The following is a 17,147-nucleotide window of genomic DNA, read 5'->3' as shown; positions in this document are numbered from 1 at the left end:
GTGTCAATACAAATTACAATTGGCCTATAGTTTTGATTTTAGTGTTTGTTATTTATTTTGCTTATTCGTGCTTGTGTTAAATAACTTTACTGCATGTTTGATATATCGAGAAATAAAGGTTTGTAACACTGGCATTATTTTTTGTACATGTAAGCATGGATTGTAAACAAAATCACTAAACATTTTGTATTTCTCGTTCACGTATCAGGCTCTAAATAGAAGGTTTTATCTACCTCTAAGGTCCATGTCTTATAAACTAATCCATAACTGAAACCACACTTATTGTAATTGAATATTGATAATATTATTCTATTCGAAAGTCCAATCAGAAAGCACAACTATAATATTGTAATATATTTCTCTTTTTCTGCTTAATCATTTTTAAAAAGTTATTTGCATAATAATCTAAACATATCCTAAGGCATGGTCGTTTGTATCAAATTTCTGCATAGTAAGTCAAAGAATTAACATTATAAAATGGATGTCAGTTTGTCAAGTAATTATTAATTATATTTAAGTTTTAACATAAAATATTTAATTGAGAAAAAATTATCAATGACTTGCTCTAGGTTTGTATGATTCATACAATATTTTTTGGAATATGTATGGCAAAATGGGCATCTCAAAATCTAGTATTTCTTATTCTAGTATATCTTATTAATTTATGAACACAGGTATGTCCAATATTATTTAAAAATTGCATTATTTACTTAGCATTTAATTATGGTTACAATTAGCTGGTATTAATCGTTAATAGATTTAGATATATGTATACAGCTTGTTAAAAATAATATTTTATCATTTTCTTAAGTTCAACTACAATTAACACCTATCTATCAGTATCACTATTGATGTATTGTAGATGGAGAAAGATTTAAAGTTTGGCTCTAACTGTGGCAAATTCTTTGGAGCAATATATAGTATATGTATTATGTAATTACAGTCTTGTCCAATAAAAGTTTTACCAAACCAGGTATAGTAAGTATATGGAAAACATGTTAATAAAATTTCCATTCAAATGATACTTCAATTAGATTTTGTATCAATACCGTTTTTTAATTGATTCTGCCAGTATCATGACTGGATTTAATATGGTTCTTCATTAAATGAGTAATAATTGTATTTTATTTACATTTTGAAAGATGTTCCAGGCTCTCATTTCAATATGTTAGTTCTTATCTTGAATAAACTTTTACTTGAAATAATAATAATAAAGCCTTTTAGTATCCATTATAAAAGTATGAAAAATAAATGTATCTACAATTAAAGAAAACACTTTTTACTGGATTGAAGCTATGTATTATTGTAAACTTATAATTATTTAACATAATCTTAAATTTATCCAACATTTTGCGCTTTACAGCGTGCATGGTCACGGTGACTCAAGACAAAAGATGTTAAATGTCAAATTGTGGTTTAAAGATTTCTTTTTCTTTAAGCTTTCTACAACTTCCTTTACTCTATTATTTCCTTCACTACCTAATATAATATCTCGTCGACGAATCACTCTTTTTCCTGCACTCTGATTGGCCGTCTGACCATCTTCTGTATAGCCGACGACGTGTATATAATAAAATGTATCTAATTGACCGTTAAACTGAATTGAACATAAAATAAGTTAAATTAAACTATATCAACTACAGACATTACAGATTACTCCAATGCATTAATATATATTTATTTACAAAAAGACTAACTATTTATTACAGTATAGGAACTGACGTGATGCAAATCTTATGTCAGTTCACTCAACGGACAATTAATAATATTCATAGTAAAACTAACGGACCTCGATTTCCACGATTAGAATTGATATCCTTACAAGTGTAACACGATAAAACATCGCACTTCCCTATTTTCCCATTTAGCGCTGTTCCATTTTCCACTGACGGCTCCGGAAATAAATGAACCCGTATCGGCCTTCGTAAAGCCTGCGAGAGATATTTAGTGCTCGTATTTCAAGCATTTTATACCCAGTTGCTACTATATTTGCCAAATGTTACACGCAAAGTAAACTGTCGCTGTAGAGAAGAGCTGTATGTCTTCTTACTAAAAATAAATACTGTAGTAATTCAGTAATGGAACCTCGAATTAGAATTGTGATCATCTTTTTCACTGCCACGCCTGGTGTTTTACAAGACAGTCCTGTTAAAGGTGCTTTCTTGAAACTAGCAGCTAGAGCTACCGATCTGATACGACTTAGGGGTCTTCAAGAAAAGAGTGTATGATTCCATCAAGGGTTCGCAACACACCCGCAGCATTGCAGGTGTCCATAGATGTCGGTTGAAAATGCCTGTCCAAGTGGCCTCCAATAGAGAGGAATCTATTGGAGGCCACTTGGACAAGATTGTTTTATTATATCTTTAATTGGGTAACAGTTTTTATTGATTTGAGCTTATTTTTATTTTACTCTTGATTTTTCACCTGCTATCTCACACGTCCTTGATAAATAGCCTGTTAATATACACAACAATAATTTCATCGATTCAAATCAGTAGTTACTGTCTTCAACTATACAAACAAATTTGCAGCCAGCAAGAGAAGCATAGAGATGCGCTAGAATTTAAATCATTGTTTCTCTTTTTGGGACCCAGGAGGACCTTCAAGCTATATAAGATCAAACATTTAAACGGCTTCCGTGTTTAAAAAGTATTTTCTTTTCAGGTGGCTTCACTTTAAACCTGAAATATCGATTGGTAAGTGATATTTTAAATATATGTAGATATGATTTAATTTATTTAATGGGTGTTTCCAGTATGTGAATAATTAATAAGTACCTATGCTCGTTTATAGGCTGTATTTATATTAATGAAGCGGGAGCCGTGCATTAAGTCAATTTAATATAATTATTTCATAATTCCACGTTGACAAGATAGTGGATGTATAAAGGGCCTTACATCGCTACAAATTAATTAACCCTACAATAGTTGATCTGGTACATAAGGTAATTAATAAATATATTATGTCTCGATAAGTATGGCGTCTGCACAAAGACATTTAAGGTAGTATGGTAAGATAACCCGCTAAGTACGACTCGCATGTCAAACTCTATGACGTACTGAAGTCATACTTAGTCCCCAAGTCTCAACTTTAGAGCGTTGCGGATTCGATTGGAGGCTGATAGGACTTTCTCAAACCTATCAGACTAGCTCATTACGATAGTTATAGACTAGAAGAGAATTAGATATTTTTTATACGAAAAAAATATTTTTTTTCTTTCATAAAACGGTTGTGCACAGGTAAGCTTTGAAAGGAACGTAAGTTAACAAAGCTTTAAGCTGGAAAAAGCTATTGTTCATCTGATGCTAGAAAACTTCAAGCGAATATAAAGTTGGATTCACACTTGTTGGGCCACAATTCGACGGCTCAAAGGAACTTTACAATTGTCCTTTTCCTATTCCTTAAGTGGGACTTTCGTGTGTCAAATCCGTTTTTGAAGTTTTAGCGCTAAATCTCATTTCTCTTAATCGTAGGGTCAGTAATGAGGACTGAAAAATGTAAAAATTAATCGAGTAACGGTTTAGTCAAGATTTTTTTATATGAATGATACATTTGAATTTATACATTATATTATAAAGGAATATTATTGTAAGTCCTTATCAAAATAATTTTATCACTTTGAACGATAACTGAAGTAAGTAATCATTATGATCTCATCTAAAAAATGTTTATTATACATATTATATTTATTTCAAATATAAATTATTTTTAATTGGTCCGTTTCAGCTGTGAAACATATTTTTTTAGTTTTTTCAAATTTGGTTCTGTATTCTTTTTGTATCTGTCTGTCAGTATCACGCGTAAGATGCTTTTTGTTAAAAAAATTGGGAGATGTTGAAAACAGTTAAAAAGTCGAAATTGTAATTGTGTTTGAAAAAAAGAAATTTGTTATGCTTTGTTATTGTTGCAAATGCAAATGAAGTTTGTTATAGAAGCGCTGATACTGATACAGGTATTTTGAGGCAACTACGCTGTTCAATAGATGGCGTTAGTAGTATGAAATATTATATACGATTTTAATTGTACATAAATGTTATGAAAAGATTAGTTCTTTAAGCTTTATTGCTATGATAACACTCTCCTTAAAGCCACAGCCAGCATTGGAATACTTGGCGTTGACATATCGAACGACGTTCAGTTTCGCGGTCACTTGGAGGGAAAGGCAAAATTAGCCTCCAAAAAGCTCGGTGTGCTCAGCAGGGCGAGACGGTACTTCACTCCGGGCCACCGCTTGCAACTATATAAAGCTCAAATTCGGCCCCACATGGAGTACTGTTCCCACCTTTGGGCGGGTGCTCCCCAGTACCAGCTTCTTCCACTTGACCGTATTCAACGAAGAGCGGTTCGAATCGTTGACGACCAAAATCTCTCCAAGCGGCTTGATCCTTTGGCGTTGCGTAGAGATGTGGGGTCTCTCTGCATCTTCTACCGCATTTACCATGGAGAGTGTTCAGAGGAGTTGTTCGGATTAATACCTGCAGCTGAGTTTCATCATCGGACGTCGAGGCAGAATACGAAATTCCACCCGTATCACCTCGACGTCCGGGTTAGGGACGTTAGGGTCCTTCAAGAAAAGAGCGTACCAATTCTTAAAAGGCCGGCAACGCATTCGCGAGCCCTCTGGCATTGAGGGTGTCCATGGGCGGCGGTATCACTTAACATCAGGTGAGCCTCCTGCCCGTTTGCCCCCTGTTCTATAAAAAAAAAAAAAAAAATATGATGAACATTGTTTTTTTAGATAAGTCTTTCATTTCATTTTAAAAGATTTTATATAAAGCCTATTGCATGCGATTCCCACGGCATTGTGTGCGTGAAGCGGAACGCTCTTTTACTAAAATGGATTAAGGCGTCGTGTACACTAGCTTAAAATATGAATCTTCATTTGAATAATTTTTTGTACTTGGGGAAAGCAATTTCACGAAATTTTCGGAGAACCTTTGAACCTGACGTTATTCTTCCAATTTAAAATGTTTCGTTACCACCAAGTGACTCATTAAACTTAAAAGTTGCCATTTATGTGGTGTAAAGTATCGAAAAGTCGAAAATAATGTTAACAATAACGCAATTCAATCCCCGCCCCGCATCGTAACGTTTTACCATAAAATCCCCCCCCTCCCCAAATTCGTTACGTAATACTTGAAAGCTCCCTTTTTACTGTTTATTAACTGAACTAAATCAGTGGCGCTACAACCTTTTTAAGGTCTGGATCTCAGTTACGTAACTGTCTCATGATCAGTAGCCAATCTAGTAGACAAGTAAATTAACCTGCGATATTTTTTGCGTTTAAACGTCATATTAAAGTTATTTGTATAACCGATCCAGTCAGTCTGTCGCTGAACAATTAAAAAGCACTCGAAGTGTTATGTAAATAATATTCGCGTTGATATCATTTAAAGTAATTTAAACAATTATTATAGATTTAATTATTTGAATGACAAGTCATATAGCGACGTAGTTAATACCGATGTATGTCTTCTTTTTATCTGACTCGGCAAATATTTTGTTTTGGAATATAAATGACGTCTAGTGTACTAATATCGCTAATAAATGAAAGATTATATTATTTATTTCATTGTTATTTATTTACAAAAGCATAACCCTGAAGAATGCATAACTAATAAAAAAATAAGGAAAAAAGCTAAAGTATGAGAAAATGAGACAGTGAATCATATGGGCCCTTTTCATTTCTTTTAGTAGTCATAGGCAACGAAAATAACTTTCTATGTAACAATGTTATTTAATCAGCACCACAAGCGCGAATTTTCGGCGTAAGTTCGGTGTAGCTAGAACTAAGAATAAATTGTGTCGGATAATGGAGTGGGTTAAAAGGGTACGTCGTTAGATGTTCCACAATTTTTATTTTATTTAATAAAAATGTATATTTATTATCTGTGTTATTTATGTCTATTATTGTGCAACTTTTAAACAAGTGTACAAGGTCCCTATTGCAAATGCTCTGTGCAAATTTGGTTTGGCATCATCCGAATTTAACTGTGATCGCGAATTCGTTTCCGGAATCAAATTATGGTGGGAAACGAAAAATTCACTTTAAACACATTGTCAACGTTTGAAAATAGAATGCTTTTCGTTACTGTTACAGTCGAGATACAATAGAAATAATGCGGACTTGATTTTGCGTTATCTATGGCGCGTGTTTTTATTATCTATATTTGAAACCAATAAATATATGTCTGTAACGAGAACTAGTATTAATTTCTAGCTGTCGTTATTAACAAAACTTTGAAAAGAGAACTTAAATCATAATTCATAGCGTAAAGTGAGCCAAAAAAACCGTTTTGACTAATTAGCAGTAAGCTAAAGGGGCGCATTCCCCAGACTTGTTGAAGGCCGAATTGAGTACCGACCTATCTATGAATTTCTTTTTATAATCACTATCCTTTTGACTTATTCACGATATAAAATTTGTTATATTCATTGAAATGTATTGAATGACACACAGAGACTGCTTGTCACGTACTTGTCAAAATAATGTAGAATATCAAAAATAAATACAGAATAGTGAATTTAAAATTTTTCCACATGTTTTCATAAAAATACACCTCGTACAGCATTTTGTACTAATCTACACAAACTTAGTACACTACTATATTGCTCTCCCTCTTTTGGTCATGGAATTCAGTGCTGATTCACTTGCTCTTAAGGTATCAAGTAATTAGTCCAGTGTCAGATTGCGTTGACCGTAATCCTAGACGTGTTCTGTTGTTCACGTCTTTCGATATCTGATGTCTTTGGTAACGGATATGGAAGCAAGAAGTATGCCAAAGGAGTCGGAAATGTAACAGCCAAACCCATTTAAGAACTGAGCTCTGATTAAACGCTTAAACTGCAATTTCAGCTGCGATTAGTTTGTATTTGAAAATGTTTTAATAAGACCTCCGAATCTTGTTTCGGCTTAGGTTCCTTCAAGAATAGAGCGCACCAATTCTTGAAGCGCCTATAACTCGCGAGCTCCATGGACATCACTGGACATCAGGTGAGCTTCCTCCTAATTTGCCCCATGTTTTATAAAAAGTTAACTTGTAATTCAAAATTTCATTTGACGTTATAATTTATTATATTTTTATTGCGTTGTTGCTTCAATTATAATATGTATTAAAAGAAAATCTTACGCTTTTTTAAAATTAAATTATCGCAATCGTACTAATGTACTTAATGTTATTTTATTGGAAAGTAATTCAAATACCACAAAGACTAAACAACAAATATACAACGGGTAGAATAAATCTCAAACAGTATTGAATAATACAATATTCTATAGACGCAACAATACTAGCATCGCAAATTACCCTCATTTGAATCAATTTAATTTGGCAGTTATGCGAGATACATTCATTAGCCCACGGGTGGTTGAGGTGAACGGTCGTTAGATAAGTGCGCTGTTATTATCTCCGCTTGCCAGCTCTGAGGCACCAGTTAATTGTGCTCATAACTTAGTTGTGTGGCACGAGCGGTATGCTTAGTTAATTAGAACTTTGTATATGGATAATTATTTGGGTTTTTGCAATAGCTGAAATTTAAAATACTATAATTAAACCAATAACATTTTGTACTAATTACACACTACTTACGATGATTAATTATCGCACATACTTTTCAGTAATTTAAAAAATTAGCAGGTTCTTACGACGAAAAAATATTTTTTTGCCGGAAGTAAGGTATTTCTAGCATTACCTATTAAAAACGTTACTGCAACAAAAGCGTAAATAAATATTGGAAATATTATTCAAGAAGCGGCTGCAGTAAAGAATGGAAAACTAGATAAATATCAAAATCTAGTGGGTCACGGTCTACTACCACAAACGTCTGGGAGATTAGAAAATTAAAAAAAAAAACCTGGTACAAATATTGGTGAATATAAAACACACTTATAACAAATTACGCATATGTATTTTGTGTATTGTACTAATATAAAATGCAAACTATTATTTACTTCGCTATTTAGGTTGCAAATCATGCGAAATATTAATTGTGATAGAATTATCGTTTATGTGTTTCGTTAATATGCTTGAAATATAATATTTAATCACTAGCGGTTGGACATTTACTTTTTTAAACATTTTTTGTAGATATTACTATGTTCTTTAACAATATAGCCTATATTATAATGTAGCAGAAGAGTTTTTTAGTACAATCGCCCTAGTACGTTTGAAGCCAATTCGATACAAACATATAAATCATATAAACTTTCCTCTTCATAATATAATAATATAGATTACGAAGATGTAGGTAGTCCCAAGTTGTTGGGACAAAAATCACTCGATGAGGCGTTTCCTCATCATCGGGGGTTGTAACAGCATGTGAAGTGCAAACATTTCTTTCAAGTTTAGAAAAGTGTTATAATTATCTATATTGTTTTCGGTCATTATTTTTTTTAATTATTACAATAACATTCTGCCCCGACTGCATATTATCTTTCGTTATTGCACTAAAATGGGTTATATTTAAAACAATGTCTTATTGAAACTTTATAAATTAACTACGCATGTCTGTTTTTAATACAGAAATTTGAGAGAAAAGGACAAACTGAACTGTACTTAAGTTGAATACACGTATACTCAGTAGTTATTAACTAAATAAAATACATACTTGATTAGCTTGTATTTAAGATTTAACCTAACCTAACCAATAATTTTTAAGTATATGTACAAAAAAATAAGTTTCTTTTTTTGTGTTCTAGTATTTAAAAAGCCCTCTTATATTTTAACATTTCTCTCTTTCTTCAGGAACATTTATCTAGTTTTTAACGGTATTTCAGCTTGCAATTATTTACCTAAATCATTTATAAATTCAATCACTTGTGCATTCAAAAGGTGAATTCAATTTTTGGCATACCGATGCTTACCGATCGTATTGCAATTAATTTGCAGAATTTTTTGCGCCAAACTGCAAATGGATTATTATTCTCGGAATCGTGGATGCGTTTTAAAAATGTTAATGTATTGCTAAAATGTAAAAAAATATTGAATTTAACGCCATACTAGAAATAAAACGATTTAAAAAAAAATTAACGCGATATTGTTACATTCTTGAAACAAATGTCTTGACGAAATGGCTATCAGTGTAAGCATTATAGATAATGTAATAAAATCTCGATTTATGACCTGAAAAGCGTTTTCCTTAAAATATTGTTAGCATTTTCTCTGAAGCGATTTTTGATGATTTTGGACCATCACATGATATTATAACTGTTGAAATAAACATATGTAATTAAGTTTTTATTAATTGACTTCCGAAGTCCATAGTTCGATTAGGTGGAAATAAATCGGGTTTTAACGCAATAAAGAACACACCATTTTTATTGGAAAGGACGGGCCATGTTCGCAAATCCAAATTTTGTGTGTTCAATAACAGCTTTTCTAAGCAAATGACTTAAAATGTTACAACTAACATAAACTTATTGAATTAGTTAAGAAATTCAGTTATAGTCTGACATCTATGTATGCCAGTAATACAACTATCGAATCAAAGCCTATTATAGTAATTCCAACTAATCACGTAATTCCTGCTTAGCCTACAATCCTATATAAGACCTAATCTGTAATAAAATCGTTTGTACTTTCAATAGTTTTACTCAAAAATTCACAGTTAAGACTAATTTTATTTTATTTAAAAAAACCTTTATTTTGGAACATAAGATCACCTAGGTATCACTTATTCCACGTCATTAAATTCGAACCTGTAGGCATCCCTACTCATCGGCAAAGAAGACAGAGGGTGTAGGCCGAGAGAAAATCCCGGCGTAAAAAACTCGGTACTCTTTTAAAAAAGCAAATCATTTAAACATATATATTAACAAATCGGGCGCCTTGAGGCCTAGGCACTGGAGCATTGTCGAATTCCTTGCCATGTATCAAATTTATAAAGTACGTCGCAGGCGCAAATTCTCGGCGCCCTCTGTTTTTCGTAAGCAAGAGAATCTATACTATTACTATGACTCCCGTATGACCAAATCTATTACGTTGTTGAAGCACTAACTAACGGTATGATTCTGAGTCGAGACGAAGAGCTTTTAACTCCCGTATGTAAGATCCAATAGGATAAATAATGAAATAAAATATTAGTACTTAAATGTTTCGAACAATGATAGTCTGCGTCATTGAAGCGATTATTCTGAAAAGCTATAAATAATTAAGGATAAATTGGGTCAATCAATAAAATTGTGTTAATGCGCGTGAATATTTTCTTAATTAGCTCATTATACATAACCCTTATAGAATATTTATTCACCAAAGCGTTGGTGGGTGGAAATCGCGAACAAACCCGTGTGGACAGAAGCGGAGGCGGAAAGATCTGACCGCTCCAGGAGCATCGATTGGCGTGCTGCCTTACCCGTACTGAACAATCGACCTTATTCACTAAACTTAGGGTTGAATTTCGTGAGGGTAGATAGGCTGTTACGACATTAGGATTTTGGAGGGTGTTGGTATCATGCGGGGCCCGGAGACCGCAGTGCCGCGCTGGACGCCGGCCGGGATATAGCTTCGTGCGTTGTTTATACAAAATGTTCGCGTTGACGTGTTTTATAAAGTGTTTTGTATAGTGGAGTGTTTGTGTAGGTATTATATTGTGTTTGTGGCTTATATTTCCACTGGTTTTTAGTTGGAGGATAATGTAGGTGGTTGATAAGGTACAAATAAGGAAATGAATTAATTATTATATATATCGATTTTAATTAAAACGCGTAAAAGTTTAGTCGTAATTGTCTAATTATTAACTTGAAAATATAAATTGAGAATATCAAGACGGCCAATTATTGAAATATACCTATCATGGAGCCAAACAGATCTAATTAATTGGTCACTTGACGAAGGATGGGCCGGTTTATGACACGCAGAAGACCAGATGAGTGGATACTTACTTCATTGATGATAAGCATTCTAATTAGCTTTGAAAGTTTAAGGTGTATTAAGTTTTGCCTTTCCTAAAGGTAGTCTATCACATCTACATCTTTCCCATAGATAGTTATAATATATAATAGGAATTGTATGGTGACGATTTATCTTATAAGCTACTGTACCGTTTCTTTTTTTATTAGAATTATACTATTACTGAGTGACAAAAAATATTGTTGTGAAGCCGGGACACACGTATTTTCTTTTAAAAAACAATGTATAGAGATTTTTAATAATATAGGTCTTTATTGATAATGAGTGTCTCTTTGATTATAAATATTTGAGTATAATTGACGAAACTTTAAAATTTTGGGCTGAAAATTACATCTTTATGAAATGCGTCTGTATGAACATAAAAACAAACAAATACCTATTTATTATTCATCAATATGTGAGGAAGGTATATGCTATTATAAACTGTTATTGTCTTGTCATATTATGCCCGCGTGCTTTGGTCAGAAATAACGTTATTAAATTTAAAAATAAAGCCAATTCTATTTCAATAATAATATTATTAAAATAGAATTGGCTTAATTAATATATAATGAAAAATATAAAATATGTTACTAAATTTTTTAACAGTGATTTTAAGTTAAAGATATTTTGCAAACGCAACCATTTCTAAGAACTTTAAGAACCAGACGGGTCTATAAAATTAGAGTAAAAAGTGACCTTTGGATTGTAATAGGGGTCACTGACTACGTTACATATCTATACCTAATATTTATTAAGCTAGAGTTTGTTTGAATATCAGGAACAACTGCTACGAATTTGTTTTGCGTTTGTCGAAGGCGGTTTAAACCAGGGCATTTCGAGTTCACCATAATGAAGAAACTGATAGAATCTGATAGAGGACAAACCTTTGTTTTTTTTATATAAATTAAATATTATTTACTTAAAGATGTTACAAACATCTTGTAAAATAATAAACTTGGCAATTAATAATAGTGGCGGAGAGTTTATTGCCAGTTCTTCTCGTCTGTTCTACGCCCTCGATTTGAGAACTGGCAGTTTAAATCAAATATGATTTGATATGTATTTCTTTTTTTACGTTCATAAGTGTACATTTTGTTACCTAAATGAATAAATTTTGAATTTCAATTTGATGAAATGGGTTTTCTGAATTTATTTTAAGTAGTAGCGTCGACTCTTTCTCTCAAATTGTATTTACACTTGGATGGATAAAGACGGTTGCAATAATAAGCTTTTACGATGTGTTATATTGCATCTGTTATTTAATGGGTTTCCATGGATACCACATATAAAAATATTAACAATAGTAGGTATTAAGTTGTATTGTGTAAATTGTTTTAAGCATAACTCGGCGTATCGCTAAATATAGACATTTCGAGATTGTAATAAGGTCATTACAATTCGATTGAATCTAGAGCAAAATGCTTTCAATGTTATCGCGGAATTAAAATGGAATTTACTTATTGGGCTATTCGTTTAATAATAATAATAATTGATTGCAAGAATATGGTAGAAATATGTGTAAGGTGGTACGAAGTTTCTTATATTCTGCCACACAATGGCGCGCAAATTTTTCCCTAAAGGAATATTACATTTTACATTATTATTCATATTAATTGGTCAATTCTTATATTGTTTGTATCGTACATATATTGTACATTATTAAATTTGTATCAGTTACGTCTCACGCAAATAATCATTTATTAAATAATATATTTTTTCTAAAAGTAATGCTCTAAGTCTGGGAGACCGGATTCTTCTCATTTTTGTCGCTACCTTCAATTTATAATTTAAGTATACCCTCATATAGTTTCGATTGGGTAAAAACTAATAATAACGAATGGTGGCATATTTGTAAAACAGTAAGGAATTTACGTTTGATTACCATTTCATTAAAGTTTATAAACTGAGGGGTCGCATGTATTAAAATAATATTTAGGAATAACATAGATATTTGGTCTGTCAAATGATATCAAAAACAGTTCTACAATGAGTGAGATTCGTGTAATACAAATTGATTCATATCTACTGAAGGGATCTTCTGACTTAAGTATAGATACGTAATTAACTTAAAAACATCTTCCAGTGCTCATATCTATATGACAAATCTTTTATGATTTTTAAATAAATACATTGACTTGGCTATGACTCATGTACCTATCTCGCAAGTAATACGTGTTAGATTTCAATTAAAAAGTAACATTTCAATTAGATTGTTTACTCATTTGATTTATAGAATATAAAATTAAATTTAAAAAAAAATTGTATTCAAAATTTTTAGCTTCTGTCTGCTAGAAGTGTCTTAAAAGTTTTGATGATCCGCTAGGCTAAGACAAAATTAAGTAAAAACAATTAATTACTTTACTAGTTATAATTCTTGCCAACTTCAATGAAATTTATACACACCTGTTTGGTAACTGAAAATTCAGGTTCTTAATGAAGTTTTAGCTAGTCGTATTACTACAGTTTAAATTCTCCAAAATAACAGACAGAACGTGTTAAATGTTTCTTTTGAAATGCATCCAACAGTTATACAATGAATGTTATGAGCTATTGTTTCGATGAATTCATCGTTATGCAAATGTAATTTCAGTTCAGACTGCTGAACTTTACGATAAGTTATAATTTTTAATCTCTTATGAACTGTTATATGGTTCGAAGCGATGGTCGTGAAACATTATATCACAAGTTATTGACTGATATACTCACATAAAAGGGAAATAGATGTGTTTTTTTTAACGGGCAGAAGGCTCATCTAATGTTAAGTGATATCGCTAATAAGTACTTACAGTGCCAGGGATCGCGTAGCCGGCCTTTAAAGAATTCGTATTAATTTTTATTTTATAAAAGTAATAATATACTATATATCACAAAATGTTACATTAGAGAACCGATGTGGTTTGTATTAATATAACCAGTCTTGTTTAGGAGCGCGACAAATGCATGTAAAAGTAGTTGTTTTAATTTAGAATTTATGTTGGTTAGTGTTAGGCTATCTATTATCTGGTTGGATATTAATTAGCCGCGGTTGAAAATACCGCAACGTTCTCTCGCCATATACGTTGTTTGCTCTTGATGTACAGAGTCGAATTAAAAGGTCCCAAATGGAATTGATTTGGAAAAACTTCGGTGGGCAGCTGGTTTCCAATAGTGATGGTGCGTGGCCAAAGATGCCTTAAAAAGTGCTCAGTTATGGAACCACGCAAATTGATGTGATACGGGTAGGATTTCTCTGCCTCGACGTCGGATGATGAAACTAATGAATGAAATGAAATGAATGGAATGAAATTGAAATACATTTGGGTTTGGTAGGGGTAAGTGAAAGAATAGTACAACGGAGTGTCTTCAACTAATAGAGACTGTTTTTGTTTAATATTTTAAATTTAAATAATAATTAAATTAGGTAAGACTTAAATTACTCATTAGTTAAAGTTAGGCTGTTAATTTTAAATAATGTCGAATGTTGCTTTTAATATACATATATAGACAGGGAAATGTATCGAAATTGGGGAAGTTATCGAAAAGTTGCCATAAAAAGTGGTAAAAAACAAAGAATACAGAAATAAATATATTTTTTTTGTTATCTATTGTAAGTAAAAATTGTTAAAAATAAATCTTAGAAAAAGCTATAAACTAGAGAAGCCCTACTCCTAGAGAAGGGCTACTGACAACTGACAAGTGACAAAAAATCTTTCGAATACAGAATAAAATTCTTGATAATTGTCAATTAACTCAAGTCATTCCATGATTAATAATCATTTATGTCAGTTCTGTCTCGTGTCCGTACGAAAATTTTTCGGGTCAATAAAACTCGTTTACGACCTGACCGACTAACTTACTAACAAGTGTTAATAACAGGTGCGTCGTTCCAACCTTAATAGGAAGCTCATGGTATTGTGGTACTTATATAGTCGTCCAAATTGTGTACCTATGTGCGTTAAATTATCCGTTATACCTCCCAAAGTCTAGTCTTTAATTGTTAACGACATCTATAATCGATTACAAATCCCTGTGATGATGTCATGTCCTGATACTCGCTAGCGAAGTTGACTAAAGAATTTAAGAATGTCTGGACCTCAGCGGCTGGGGACTTCAGGCCAGTCAGTGGTTGGACTGCTCGAAGATCCTCCGTTTGGAGGAACTGTTCACCATCTTTTCATAGTTACCCTAGTTCCATCAATTGTTAGAGGAAACCAGCCGTAGAGACCAGAGACCTACTTTCTTCAGCTTTTGAGAAGCACTTCATCACTGTTAAGTCATCATTTATCAAGCAGGCGACAGTAACTTTAGTAGATAACTAGAAAGATCTTTGATTAGTACCCAACTTCTCAATAAGTCTCGAACTTTCGGCAAAAATGGCGGAATGTTTATGATAAAAACGTGTTTATTGTCCAGCTGGTAGCTTAGCTGGTTTTTTAAAATATTGGGCGTTAGTAGCAGAAGCGCGATGACGACTGAGGTCTAAATCACAAACAACTGGACCTCTCCAAGACTTTGTATACAATACTCCCATCGTAACGGGTATGACGTCACGTGTCGCTATGACCACCTAAAATGGCGGACGACAACCGAATTTCAATTGCGCTATTCGGGACAGTGTTGTCATGCAAATAACATCGACACACCTAAATGACCACCTTTACATCTGATGTTCCATTATTATCAGAAATCCTAATTCGCGTGGTAATATGTGATCGTACCAGCCGATGGTTTTTCTGTTTTTCTTAAATTTAATAAAGTCATCTGCGTTTCTTTATTTATTTATTTAATTTCACATATGCTTTCAGTGTATGTTACAAGTTATCTATTCAAAAATACATGACAATTATAGTAAACAATTGTTACAAAATATATGATATGAGATTATAATGTTACAAAAAAATACTTGTAAAATAGATTTGCTATAAGATAGGCACTTAACAATGCTAAAAATTGATCAGCCGTCCATCGAATATGCCAAGCTTTAAATAAGTAGTGTTCATGTTGTTATATTCGCGCTAAAAGAGAGGTGCTTAAAAGTAGGTATAGTCAGATGCAATACTACTGACTAATGATTTTTATAAGCATAGCATTTCATTTCATACCATTAATAAACCATTTAATATTTTAATTAATACTATCCACGATACTATATTTAAATATATTAGCTATAAGATAAAGGATAATAAGACAAATAAAATAATGTATACAATGTAAAAAAATCTAAGCTCGTTAATATTTTTTTAATTAGAATTTAAACGGGCTGTATTATTATTATTTATACATGCACTATATATACCACGGAATAATTGTAATCTAATTACCCACAATCTAATTACACAGGGTCTCCCTAGTGTAAAGTTGGTCACAATTATAATTCTATCATATATAAAGTTTTATGATTATTTTTTGTTAATTAGCATTATACCAGGACCGGTACCGTGATAGACTTTTGGTTTTTTAACATCTGTACCACACAGATTTACATGCCTTATGACGGCCACAAGCCGATAGCAATAATAGACAATTACTTAGCTTAGCCATAAAAGTTTTTTATTGAATTGAATACTTATTTAGTTATGTTTCCCGGGTATACGATTGATATTTAAACATTATTATCTGTAATGATAGCCCTTCACATTCTGTAAAGAAAACCGATTTATGGAACTGACCACAGATTATTCTATACTCTACTATCTATAGTGTAAATAGACAAAGACATCTTGCATTTTTTGCAGTTCCACCATTCTTGTAATCCTGAACTTCTATTTATAGAATGTTCTCTCTGCATTTAGCTTCGTCCTTTAAAGCAAAGGACGATGGCATGACGTTATACGCTAAAACTGTTTAGAATTCAACCGTTTTTTTTTCTTATTATTAACATGTGCGAGGCCGCTGGCGAGTTTAACTAGAGTTATGGAATTTGAGGTTCTTTATTTAAGGAAATATTTTAAGAATTCCAAAATTTATTGCGGCTTTTGACCAAGCTATGTGTCTTGATATAGTAGCTTATATATGTGTGGCTTAGTTGCGAATGAAGTCGGGTAAAGCTCCCGGGGAGTCTTAAAATGTGTAGACCAATGTAGGAGCCCCAGGACACAGTATGTTAACTCCTTAGGCTTACGGGTTTAAAGCTCATGGCGCAATGAAAAATATAAATGACTAGCGAACTGTGGAATCGACTGCCTGCGGGGTTCTTCCATGAGAGATACGACCTCCAAAAAATCAGCGGCCGGCAACGCACCCACTAAAAATGGCTGTCTATCGGCTGCGACGACTGTC

At 32.6% G+C, this 17,147-nt stretch overlaps 1 protein-coding gene across 4 annotated transcripts in view; it reads left to right on the top strand.

Moving 5' to 3' along the window:
* LOC110995965 (focal adhesion kinase 1) overlaps nucleotides 1-17,147 on the top strand; it is a 106,827-nt gene continuing 89,680 nt past the window's right edge. For 2 of the 4 annotated variants that reach the window (XM_045632521.1, XM_045632519.1), the window contains exons 1-2: nucleotides 1-118; nucleotides 2,665-2,696. The gene's annotated coding sequence lies outside the window, so the exon portion shown is untranslated. Of the gene's footprint in view, nucleotides 119-2,664; nucleotides 2,697-10,465; nucleotides 10,578-17,147 lie in introns of those variants that run through there. The other 2 variants (XM_045632518.1, XM_045632520.1) reach the window with 2 other exon arrangements.

This window comes from Pieris rapae, chromosome 20 (assembly GCF_905147795.1).
Source record: "Pieris rapae chromosome 20, ilPieRapa1.1, whole genome shotgun sequence".
Taxonomy (NCBI): domain Eukaryota; kingdom Metazoa; phylum Arthropoda; class Insecta; order Lepidoptera; family Pieridae; genus Pieris; species Pieris rapae.
Note: the sequence above shows the minus strand (reverse complement) of the source record. Positions and strands in the feature narration are given on the sequence as shown.